Source organism: Helianthus annuus, chromosome 12 (assembly GCF_002127325.2).
Source record: "Helianthus annuus cultivar XRQ/B chromosome 12, HanXRQr2.0-SUNRISE, whole genome shotgun sequence".
Taxonomy (NCBI): Eukaryota; Viridiplantae; Streptophyta; class Magnoliopsida; order Asterales; family Asteraceae; genus Helianthus; species Helianthus annuus.
Genome location: NC_035444.2, coordinates 79,831,797 through 79,844,003, shown reverse-complemented (window position 1 = coordinate 79,844,003; position 12,207 = coordinate 79,831,797). Strand labels below are relative to the sequence as shown.

The 12,207-nt window shown below is 35.0% G+C and overlaps 2 long non-coding RNA genes across 2 annotated transcripts; both read left to right on the top strand.

Annotated features, from left to right (window-relative positions):
• Positions 1 to 1,827: 1,827 nt before the first annotated feature.
• On the top strand, positions 1,828 to 3,123 carry LOC118484968. Its single transcript, XR_004875303.1, has 2 exons — positions 1,828 to 2,473; positions 2,702 to 3,123. It is a non-coding gene; the product is annotated as an uncharacterized LOC118484968 (long non-coding RNA).
• Positions 3,124 to 8,388: 5,265 nt separating this feature from the next.
• On the top strand, positions 8,389 to 9,315 carry LOC110910242. Its single transcript, XR_002575954.2, has 4 exons — positions 8,389 to 8,551; positions 8,646 to 8,703; positions 8,805 to 8,933; positions 9,023 to 9,315. It is a non-coding gene; the product is annotated as an uncharacterized LOC110910242 (long non-coding RNA).
• The last annotated feature ends 2,892 nt before the right edge of the window (positions 9,316 to 12,207 follow it).

Below are 12,207 nucleotides of genomic sequence, written 5' to 3'. Positions count from 1 at the left end.
AAACATACAACTAAAGAGGAGTGTAACAACAAGATTCAAATAGCATTCACATCCCTCCCCTCAAATTATGTGAGAGAGGTTTTTATTTTACGAAAAGTGGTTGTAGTAGATAAGAGAGAATTTTACTGTTTATCGTTAAATTTGAAAGGACACTGTTCACCCTTTTTATTTTACAAAAAGTGATTGTAGGTGTGTGTGAGTGGAAGAGAGAAAAAATGTAATAATAAATATATTAAAAAGTATTATTTAATTGAGAATATGAGAAAGAAAAGATAGTGATTTTTAGTATAATATAAGGTAAAAAATAGAGGATTGAATGTGAATGCTCTAATAAGCTGGGGAATGTGCTATCACGCCCTTTAACACCCTCAACGCTACCTCAGGGGTGCCAAGGTGCACCCATGAGTGCAATGGTGGGCGTGAAAGGGCTCTCATTTTGGAGCTCTGTTGGCCCAATCAAATTCCTCTAAATGGAGGGGCGCTAAAAGTGTTGGCTTCTCACTATTTTATTTTTATTCAAGTGTGATTTTCTTTTTTAAATTTAAGTCGTAAAGGTGGAGGGTATAGTCAATCATCCTAGGGTGTTTGAGTGAAATCCTACGCAATAATATTATGCCATGTCAACTCCCCATTTTACACTCAATCACTAGGTATAGTCAGACACCCCTCAATTAAAAAAAAAAAAAAAAAAAAAAAAAACTTGATTGGTGTCTCCTCTCTCCTCTCCTCTCAACACAATCGGTGACTACACACCGAATTCCACACCCTCTCTCCAACTCAAACACCCAACTTAATCAAGTGGGGATGGTCACCGATCGATGACCCCCACTCCCCGCCTAAGTCACCGCTCCTTATACCCTGTACCCTAAGGGCTCGACATAGTACTAATCTAAGTCATTAAAAATGCCAAAAAAGGGTCCTGTTACATCAGCAAGGCATTGATCTTTTATAGATGCTAATTTACTTTCCAAGGTACCACTCTTCAGGAAAATATTCTTAAATTTCACATAATCATCACCCTCAAATTATACATCTGTATTAATAATCAATTTATTTTGTTACAATAAACCCAAGTATTTAACAAATTACTTCAACTTGTTATAACAAACAGGGGCGGAGCTTTGTTGGGACCAGGGGTGCCTCGGTCTCCATCATTTTTTCGTTCATAGTGTTAATTCTACCATTTTTTTTTTGTTTTTTAGTGTAAAATTTTGGATTTTTAAGAGTGCGGCTCCCACCGATTTGAATTTTTGAGAGTCCGGTCCCACCGAGTTTTCGTTCAAGCTCCGCCAGTAATAACACACATGTACTATATTAGAAAAGTTTTTGATTTAAAGTAAAATAATGCATAAGAGAAATCAAAGTTGTGTAAATACATATATAATTAGTTCATGTATCAGTTGGTGTAACTTCTCCCTTGTATAGCATCTTGCTAGCTTGGGTTGGGGTTGTTTTTTGGTTTGAATAATATTGGCTTGCTTGGCTAGTCAAAAAAATAAAAACAAAAATAAGTTCATGTTTTTTAAATAAAACATTAGATACTTTTTTTAGTCCAATACTATATTTAAAATAACTTACAAAACTGATTCATGTATTTATTTTAGTCACATACTATATATAAAATAAGTTACAAAATTGATTGATGAAAAGTTTTGGCTGTGTTTATTTGGGACTTGGGTAAAGAAAGAGGCTCATAGTGACAACACATGACAAGGATTAGACTAGAGAGTGGTCAAACATCAAGAAATAGAAACAAAATCTTAAGTAAGTAAGGTATCTTTTAGTTACCGGACGGACCCCCACCCTAAACAGATGTCATCTTCAGCTGTCCAATAATGGGCAATACAAGTGGTACTATGGTGGTCTTAGCTTGTGCATTTGGCATTCAACATTTAATAGTACAGCTTTATCTGTTCACAGCTCACAAGACTTGCAAGGAGATTGAGGTGATGTTTGTTTTTTTCAGAAAATCCTCTGGCTTCTTATGTCTGCGTCGCGCAGATGTTTAGCTCTGTAGACCGTTTGTTTGTTAGAATACATTTCATTAAAAAATGTCTTCAAACATCTGCGCATCCTTTTCCGCACGCAGACATGGTCCAATGTCTTCTCAGCTCTTCCAACCCTTCTAACCTCTTCTTCTTTTCTAATCTCAAAACACAGACATCTCTTATCAAAACCCTAGCACCTCTCCTCCACCCCTCTCCTCCTCCCAGCCGTCACCTCCACCTCCTCCGCCACCACCTCCACCTCCCCCGCCTGTTGCCTCGACGCCCAGCCGACACCTCCACCTCCTCCGCCACCACCACCACATCTCCGTCACCTCCACCTCCTCCGTCGCTCCCACATAACAACCACCTCCCTTCTCCACCCTAGCTGCAGCCACTGGCCTCCCCCCTCCACCCAGCTGCTGCAGCCGTCGCCATCCGTTGTTGGGTTCCGGTGTCGGTGATGGGTATTGCAGATCCAGGGGCGGGTAATTTCTTCTAATCTGCAAATTCTCTTTTTTTTTTGTTTAAACAATCGTTTTGCATACTGGGCGAGTGTCAATTTACATAATTGGTAATGTTGTTTTAATTTTTATAGTTTCTTCATGATAAATTGAAGTCAATCTTTTTTTGTTGTTCATAATCCCAATTTAGTTATGGTTTATTTGATGAAAGTTTGGCTAATTTTATGTGGGTTGTTGCTGATTGTTGGAAAGTTCCCGTCAACATTGGCAGTGTGTGGTTGTAGATGAGGTGGTTGTGGTGGCTACGAGGAGATGGTGGTGGTGTATGATGGTTGTGGTGATTGTTTAGAGAGAGAGAGAGAGAGAGAGAGAGAGGTGTTGTTTGCTTGCAGAAGTAAAAAAACAAACAGTCTTTTTTCTTTGCAGACTGCAGAGGTTTGGTCCATCTCTTCTGCTACAGATGTTTGCAAAAGTGGTCCGCCAACTACAGATATTTTACCTCTTAAAAAACAAACAGCACCTAAACGGTTAAGAAGCGGGTGAAAAAAATAGAGTAAAGATTTAGTGTCTTCAAATTGGTATAATTTCAAAATTGTTAATGCTTGAGTACGTATGATGTTGATATCTAGCTTCTTGCTAGACTTTAATAATAAAATTTTCATTGTTAAAAAAAAGTAAGCTAGCTTTCATTTTTTTTCCTTTTACAACTTTATTTGATTTAGTAAATGCTCGGTTCGTATACAGGCCTACCTTAATCTGAGAGAAGTTTCTGATGAATAATTATTTTGTAGAAAACTCAAAGTACAATGCTGAGACGTTTAGATATTCAATTACTCGATTCCGATGAAGAGTAGTTTTTTTTACTTTTTAAATATGAGTATTTATTTTTCTTGTTATTTGTATTTTTATTTAATTTATTGCATTCTAAAAACGGTGGTTTATATTTTATATATATTTTTTTTAAATAGTGATGAAATGTGATGGGTGTGATGGAATGTGATGGGTGTTATAAATGTGATGAGTGAAATGTGATAGAACGTGAAAAAATGAATTGTTAAATGTGTGTAATGAAATTTTTATGTGATGGTTATGATAGGACAAAATTACAGTCCATTAGTACGAAAACCTGTGTTGGCAATTTTTAGAACTAATGGGACTATAATGGTTATTTTTAGCAAAGCACGGGGATGAAAAACGTAACTAACTTTTTATTTATTTTAATTTTAATTATAATAACATGAGCAGTATAGTCATTTCAATTAAACTAACAGAATAACTGGACGGTGTTAGTGTAGGCGGACTGTAATAGTTATGAAAGTGAAATCACATGAACTATTTTAGCAATTTTAAACTAATGGACTGAAGTATTGATTTTTGACAAAACATAAAGAAAAAAAACGTAATTAACTCATTACATAATTACTATACTAATGTAAAATCACGGAGCATTTACGACGGTATCTAAAATTTAAATATTTTCGAAAAACCTTCCCCATCTCATTCAACATATATTTCCATATTCAATTAAATAATAATCTCTTATTATTTTTTTTGTTACTTTTCTGTTACACTCAAAAAAGTATAGAAAATAAATATAGTGGGTGAATATTTTAGGGATGAGGTATGAATGAGGATGAGGATTCTAGAAATGAAAAAGAAGAATTCTAGAAATCAAATGTGAGAAGAATGGAAGTAGAGACCCAAACGAGAATTGGAAATTTGGGAGCCTGGTTTGTGGCCCTGTGGGTATGATTTTGGAAATGAGCAGTCTTATTTGGGCTTCGTTTTACTTAATTATATGGGCTTAAAGTCTCAGCCTAGTCTAATTTGTTCTTTATTTTATTCGTTAGGTCATATTTGATTATCGTATAATGTTTACCTCTGTAATGTGAAGATATAATTTTTGGTGATCTATCAAAGTTACCCCTGCTAGTTTTTTAAACGATAGTTAATATCAAGTGGTCTTTATAATACACAAGTTACACCAGTTTGACCGATCTAAATTCCGAATTTTCTCCCAACAACAAAATGATTAGTGCATGGTTGTGTTAACCTGGTAGTCGAGCACCTCATGATATAAACAAGAAGAGAACTATAACTCGTTCAACATTACTTGTTTACCAAGTAAACCATAATTACAATACGAATGATTAACAAAGACTTTAACCATGTTTATATCTAAACAACTCGCCATGCAAGGCAAACGTATCTAATTCACATTAAACTAATAATGACTAAGTTATACCTTGATCCCGTCAACTTATGAACTCCTCCAAAGTCCAAACCACCACTTTGAGATCGATCATACCTCCTATCGAGTCTTTTATCTTTACCCGGCTTCATGAACCATGTGTGTTGGTGTTGCTTATGTTTTCACTCGTTGGCCCTTTTTCAAGTTACTATGACAAAGCAGACACATATTTGTGGACATGTTCTTTGCGACCCGGTTAGAGTTGTGATGTATATTGGATATTTATACATGTGTAAGAATAAATCATCATTATCATTTATCTTATAATTTGATCAAAATATTATCATTTCTTATTTAATTAGTTAGTAATTATTTGATGGACGTAATTACCCTTGGTACCTAATCAAGTGTGTTTCCTCTTCTTGGGTGTATATATAGAGATGATCGTGGAGATTAAGGTTGCACACTAACACAATCCATATAACACTATAAATTTGTCACATCCCTCACTCTCAAATCATGTTCTCTTATAATACACAAACCTCATTAGAACTGTACACCCTAAACGAAAACTCAACCAAGATAATAGATATGTCGTTTTTTTAATCAAATTATGTATTTATTTTTATTAGAGTTTCTGTATAATTTGTTTTCTATTAGATTAATATTTAACAGATTATTCGATGACATGCAAATAACAGATTATTCGATGGCTAAATTAATGATCTAACAACCAATAATTTTGTCACTAACATTCACATAATTTTAGTAGTTATTGTTGTCACTAACTTTTTTTAACAACAAAATTTTACACCTGATTACCACATAAAGTATACTTACAAGAATTTAAGGACAAACACCATATCACTAGTGACTAGTCCTTTAGGTGATGGGTTATTGTTGTCATTAATTAACCAAACCATCCTAGCAAATTTACCACCCTCAGATGTAAGGAATGGAGTCCTATCGCGCCACGTCAACATGGGCTTTATTTCCCTTCGAATAACACTCATGCAATGAAATAAAGCCCTCAATCGTTACTAAATCATTAATTTTTATGTTTTTTTATTTATAACATTTAAACTAAATAAAAAAAAATAAAAACATATCATTTAAAAAAAAGATTACATTTAAACTAAATAAAAAAATTAACTTCGAAAAAAATAACATTTAAATATTAAAACTACTAAAAAAATAACAAGGTGGGTTGCAATAAAACATAAACTACTAAAAAAATAAATACTAAAACTAAAGGTACAAATTTAAAATTCTTCAACCAGTTTCTCAAAATTTTGCAAGTTGCAACGTTAGCAAACTGAATTTGGTGTCGTGCTTGGAACTCGCTATGTGCCACGACAAGCGCTTCATCCTCGAGTAAACCCTTATCGCGGTTCAACGCATGGACATAGCACATCTCAAATTTTGTACACTTTATTCGTAGAAGCACAAACCTTCCTAATATTGCATTCATATTATGATGGTTTGCACCTACGTGTTGATGAAATGTGAACAAACCTTGTTCCAAAAGTGTACACTATCTAAATGCATCCCTAACTCAACAACATTCATCAAACTTATGGCTAAAGTGATAGCCTCTTGCTCGGTACAACATTTTGCCATCTGAGAGTAGAGATTTTGAGAGTATTGAAAGTGAGAGTAGAGATGGGGTAAAAAATAAGTGTGTATGTGTGTTTATATAGATGGAAAAATAAAAAATTTGAATTTTTTTGTTTTAGTTTGACCGTTCAATGGTCATTTTAATTTATTGGCCCACCAACCAAGCTCATTATTGTAGTCGTGGACCACCAATAGCGTCCCTCCAATGCCGTCATGACAATGAGAGGGGGCATCAGCTCATACCCACCGACCTTAAAAATCGATTTCGTTACTTGAATTGTGGGTCTGTAAAAGAATTCCTGCAACTATTGGCTAATATGCTACTAAGTAATTAGATTTTGTAAACCTAACTAAACAAGTATTATATACTTCTAGTAAAAATAATAACTACCCCGTCTCTTTGTATGTTTTGAAACAAGAGAGATGCGTAATGTATATGTCTGAGGGACTGTTTGTTTACCTCTTAATGGAGTTCTTAATGGTTCAGACCTCTTACTGGTTCAGTATTTAATGGTTCAGACTGTTTGTTTCGCGAGCAGATGTCTGAATGGTTCAGACATTTACCTCTGAATGGTTAAAATTTATACTGGGTCTGAATGGTTAAGGCCTCTAATCTGAATTTGTCAGACATTTGCCTCTGAACGGTTAAACATTATACTGGCTTTTAATGGTTCAAACATCTTAATGGTTTAGATCTCTTACTGGTTCAGCTTGTCAAACGGCTCTGAGTGATGATGCTCATATTATGTTGATTACCTTTTCTAAATTTTAACCTTTACGCTTTAATTATTTTTAACATAGATCCTTAAATTCCTTGATAAGTAAGAAACAAGAGCAAATACGTGACAAAAGATCAAAAGTTTATCCAATAACTTTTTTCACCTTTATATGGTCACACTTTATTTAATCAACCTCAGAAATCAAATTGTTATTGCTTTTGCTTATAAAGTAAGTGTAAATCTCTTGTTTAGTTCTAAAAACCTGGGTTGAGTTATAATTTATATAATCTATAAAAAGAGACTAAAGGCTGACCTCATTTTGCTGATGTGTCAACCAACTAGATATGCCACATAGAATCTGATGATGTCATAAATCTCAATTAAAAATGATGTCATAAATCTCAATTAAAAATGTTAATATAATCTATCTATACTATATTTCAAAATTCAAATAAAGAAAGGGTTTTTAATGGGCGCTCAAATATAAACTCCACATATATATATCTGCACATCAAAGGAAGAGATTCAAAATTCAAATCAAATCTCGAAATTTTGGCTGTCATCCTCTCTCAAGAAACCACACTTTCCTAGAATCGGAAGAGATCTTGATTCATAATTCTTTAAAAAGAAACCCTAAATCACAAAATCACCAGTGGTGCCGCCGATGATCTTGCCGGACGCGGAGGAGGAAAAAACCCTAGAATCGGAAGTAATTTTATACATCAGCTTCAAAAGGTACTTAACTTTGATTGAATTGAAGTTTTTCATAGATCTTAACTATTTCTAGGGTTTCAATGTCTGATTCTTATCTTACGATTCAAGGTGAACTACCAATCAAAGAATCTCATCTCTGGTGCCATTTTCAAACAGGTTTCTTTCAATTTCTTCTTTCATTTCTCGAAATCTGGTAATATGTTTTCGGTTACTTCAGAGAAATAATTACTGATTTATCAGTTCGTATGAGCTCCAATGCTTATAATGATTGTACAAGCTTTAAATTTGTTTTCGGTTACATAAGCATATCAAGCGATCTAGAAAGCTCAAGTATATGTAGCCGTCACTATATAAATTTTGAAGTATATGCTCAAGTATATGTAGCCGTCACTATTCAAATCAAGCGATCTAGAAAGCTCAAGTATATGCTTATAATGGAGAAAAGTCTAGGGTTTATTAATTATTTTCTTTTTCTATCAGATTTTTGAATGATTTTTGGATTATATTTTATGAATTGTTGGATTAACTACACAAATTTCATTTATATAAATTGTTTTATGTTCATGATGAAAATCTGTCAATAATATAACTGTTCTTAAGTTTTATTGTTTTGTAGGATACTTTCACTGTAAAAAAACCTTAGAATTTATTAATTATTGTTTTGTTTTTGTATGAGATATGAATGATTTTAAGATTATATTTCATGAATTGTCTGATTTTTCTGTATCAGATTTAAAGCAGAATAATGTGGGACAGAAAGAAAGAAGAAACCGGAGAGTCTTAGGTAATATCGGCAATCTTGCTCCAACTATTGTTGTCGAAACTGGAAGCACCGACTCAGATATCTCGCCCCATCACAAGGTTCTTGGCTTAAATTTGATTTGATTATGAAGTCATTGTTTGTAAGATATATGTTATTATTGTTCTTGACTCAATTTGATATGATTTTGATTAGAAATTATTGTGCCCAATTGGCTGCAAATGCGCAAGGAGCAGCAGGCAAGAATGTTAAGGTAGGTGTTTAGAATCTTTATGTTTGTTTAACCGAATCAAAGCAGGTTTTATGTTGTCTAAAATGTTGTTTTTCACTTTTATGGTTATGTTTGAATTCTAGATACAAAAACCACAATCAGAAACTAACAATGGTGAAGAAGAAGTATTGAAAAATCAAGAAAAAACTCCAAGAAGAAGAGCGAAAAAGCCTTCAAAGTCGCTAACCGCAGTTCTCTCTGCGCGTAGTAAAGTTAGTTTCATTCATTAAAGTTCTGATTTTTATGATCTTTTTATCAATTATTTCATACCTATATAACTCAATTTGAATCTTTTTATTAGGTTGGTTGTGGGATCACATCAAAACCTAATGATCCAGTGGTTAACATAGACGAATCCAGCATCAATAATGAACTGGCTGAAGTTGAATACGTTGAAGACATTTACAAGTTCTACAAACTCTCAGAAACCGAAGGCGGGTTACAGGATTACATGAACTCACAGCCGGAACTTAATGATAAAATGAGAGGTATTTTGATAGATTGGTTGATTGAAGTTCACCGAAAGTTCAACATGATGCCGGAGAGTCTTTACCTCACTATCAACATTGTGGACCGTTATCTTTCCGTGAGAAAAGTTGTTTTTATATCTCAAGTGTAGCAGTAGCAACAACTTTTAGACGTTTTTAAGGTTAATCCAAAGAAGAAGTTGCTACCATTAAGGTTCAGGCAGCTTTTCGGCGTTTATTGGTAATGTTTTCTGCGTAAACTCTGCTTAAAACTGTTATATCATTGCATTTTAAATACCCTAATACAAAGATTTTGGTTGTTATTAGGCACGAAGAAAGTTGCGAGCTTTCAAAGGGCATGTGAGGTTAAGAGTGTTATATCATTGAATTTTAAATATGCTTAATATTTGTCTTTGATTTCACATTAAAATTGGTATGCTTAATATTTGTTTCTTAAGGTATGAACTAAAATATATATTGTTTATGACTTTTTATCGACATGTGTTTAATGTTGAACTATTAATCGTTTTAGATCTACATGCTTATTTTGTTATTTGAGAGTGTGAATTGGTTTCCGTGAAGTGCATTTAGAGTCCAAATGGCAAACTGCAGTTTTCATGAAGTCTATGAATATGTCACAGCTCAAGTAAACATAGCAATTGAGGTATTATCATACTTATTATGTAAGGTGATTTACTATTCTATGAGGCACAGTTTGATTTTTGTGAATAAGATTATCTAAAAATTTGATGTATACAACTTTTAGGTAAATATACGAAGTCAATAATCTGAATTATTAGTAGGAAATGAATAAAAACAGCTAACGCATTTGAACGGCTAAGGTGCAGAGCTTGATCTTCATCTATCATATCTGATTACCTGATTACACATAAACAAACTGATTAACTCATAACATTTACAACAGTTATGCATGATCGTACATTGATTATCCTTTTAGTGAATTTTACTCATGTTTAGAGATCTAATTGATTGAATTAATTCATCAATGCTGTTAGTTTGTATGTGTTTTGATCAAAAGTGTAACACCCCGTGTTTTCAAATGTCAAAGTCAAAGTCAAAGTCCAAGTCAACTTTGACTTTCTTTGACTATAAATAGTCTATTTTATGTTTTATTTGTATTATGTGGAGTAAGTGTTGTAATCAAGAAAGAATCGAAGTAATCGAATGTTTTAACGCGAGCCGATTTACGACTGTGAATAGTAAGAAGTAACAATGCGATAAAGTTAACTAATCTATAATCAAACCGATCTAACAATCATCGAACCCGAAACTCGAATTATGCGAACTTGGTATTGTATTACTTGTGTGTGTGCCTTATGTGTTACCTGTGCGTGTTTACTTTATGTTTTGTGTGGTATTCAATCGAATCAATCGAAACTCGAATCGAAACTCGAAACTCAAATCGAATGCAATCGAAATCGAACTACGACGAATGGTAAGGTAAGGATAGGGTGAAGTATAGGAGATTGTGTGTTAGATATAGTAGTTGGGACTGAAAGTAATTTGAATAGGAACCCTATCGTACTCGTATCGTCTTCAATCGAAATCGAAATATCGAAAATCGTCGCACCAAATACTCGAACCAGGCTGTTGATCGATCAGGCTGTCAGCCAATCGGACGGACTGTCCGATCGAGCAGGCTGTCCGATCGGGAAGCCTGACCGATCGGCCAGCCCTTTCCTCTTTTGGAGCCTATAAATAGGGCTGTCATTGTCATCCTTTCCACTTTTGGAAAGCTCTGACCGACCAGCTCGTGCTCCTCCTCCTTTTCTCAGATTTCTTCCATTTCCGGTAAGTTTTCATCCTAAATCTTGTACTTTCTTAACCAAAACACGCTCCTACACCTTTCTATCTTTCAAATCTTGATTTTTAACCATGAAATCACCAAGATCTAAGCATTCTTGGATGATGTTATCATGGTGTTCTTCAAGAACATCATGCTTTGACCTCAATCCACCATGAATAGCTCGGATCTAACTGATTTCCACATAAACAAGTCAAGATCTATCAGAGATCTAAACATTTACATGATGTAAAGGATTGAAAGGAGGATTTCCAACTTTCTTTCAACTCTTTTACACTCAAAGCCTTCAAACCGGTAGAAACGGAGCTTGAGCCAACTCACTGATCATTCCAATGGTTGGGTGGTTCAAGATTCGGGTTCTATCTACGAGGTTCATCGACTATGAGTTAAACGTTAAACCGACGTTCCGAACCGTTCACCGGCCGGACTTGGGTGATTCCTGTCCGAGCAGGAGAAACAAGTAAGAACGAAAGTGTCATAGTTCAACTCATTGTCAAACTACCTCAACATAACGTCAATTAAGCGAAACAGTCAAGTGTTAGACGAACAAGCCGACCAGGTCAGGATGCTGACCGAACGGCTAGGCTGTTCAAATGAACAGCCCAACCGATCGGACTTATCAGCCGATAAACCAGGCCAGCCGATCGGCTAGCATGTGGTCCCACAATTTGACAAACTCATGAGGTGTGGTTTTGAACGAAGTGATGTCCGATCGAACGATTGATTGGTAAACATTACTGTTCGGATCATGAGATACTATGCTTCAACACGTAATCAATTTTCAACTCGTTCGACGCATTGGGGTACCAACCGATCGAACATGCTATCAGAACGAACAGGCTGTTCGATCGGATATGCTGCTCGATCGAGTGACAACCTGATGAGGACTACTACTGAAGCTCCTGACCGATCGGATAAGCTGACCGATCGAACAGACCGTTCGATCGATCGACCTGAAAGGTAAGAACACTTCAGTGTTCTCAAATGCTACAACGAAAACTTCGAAAGTTCAAATCCTCACACAAAACACATCTAAGGAAGAAAAAAATCCACTCGAACAGTCCAACCGATCGAGCCTACTAGCCGATCGAGCGGCTGTCCGAACGGATAGTTCAGCCGAACGAACAACCCACCCGATCGAACCTGTCGTCCGATCGACTAGGCTGTTCGACCCACCTAACACTGTTTTCCATT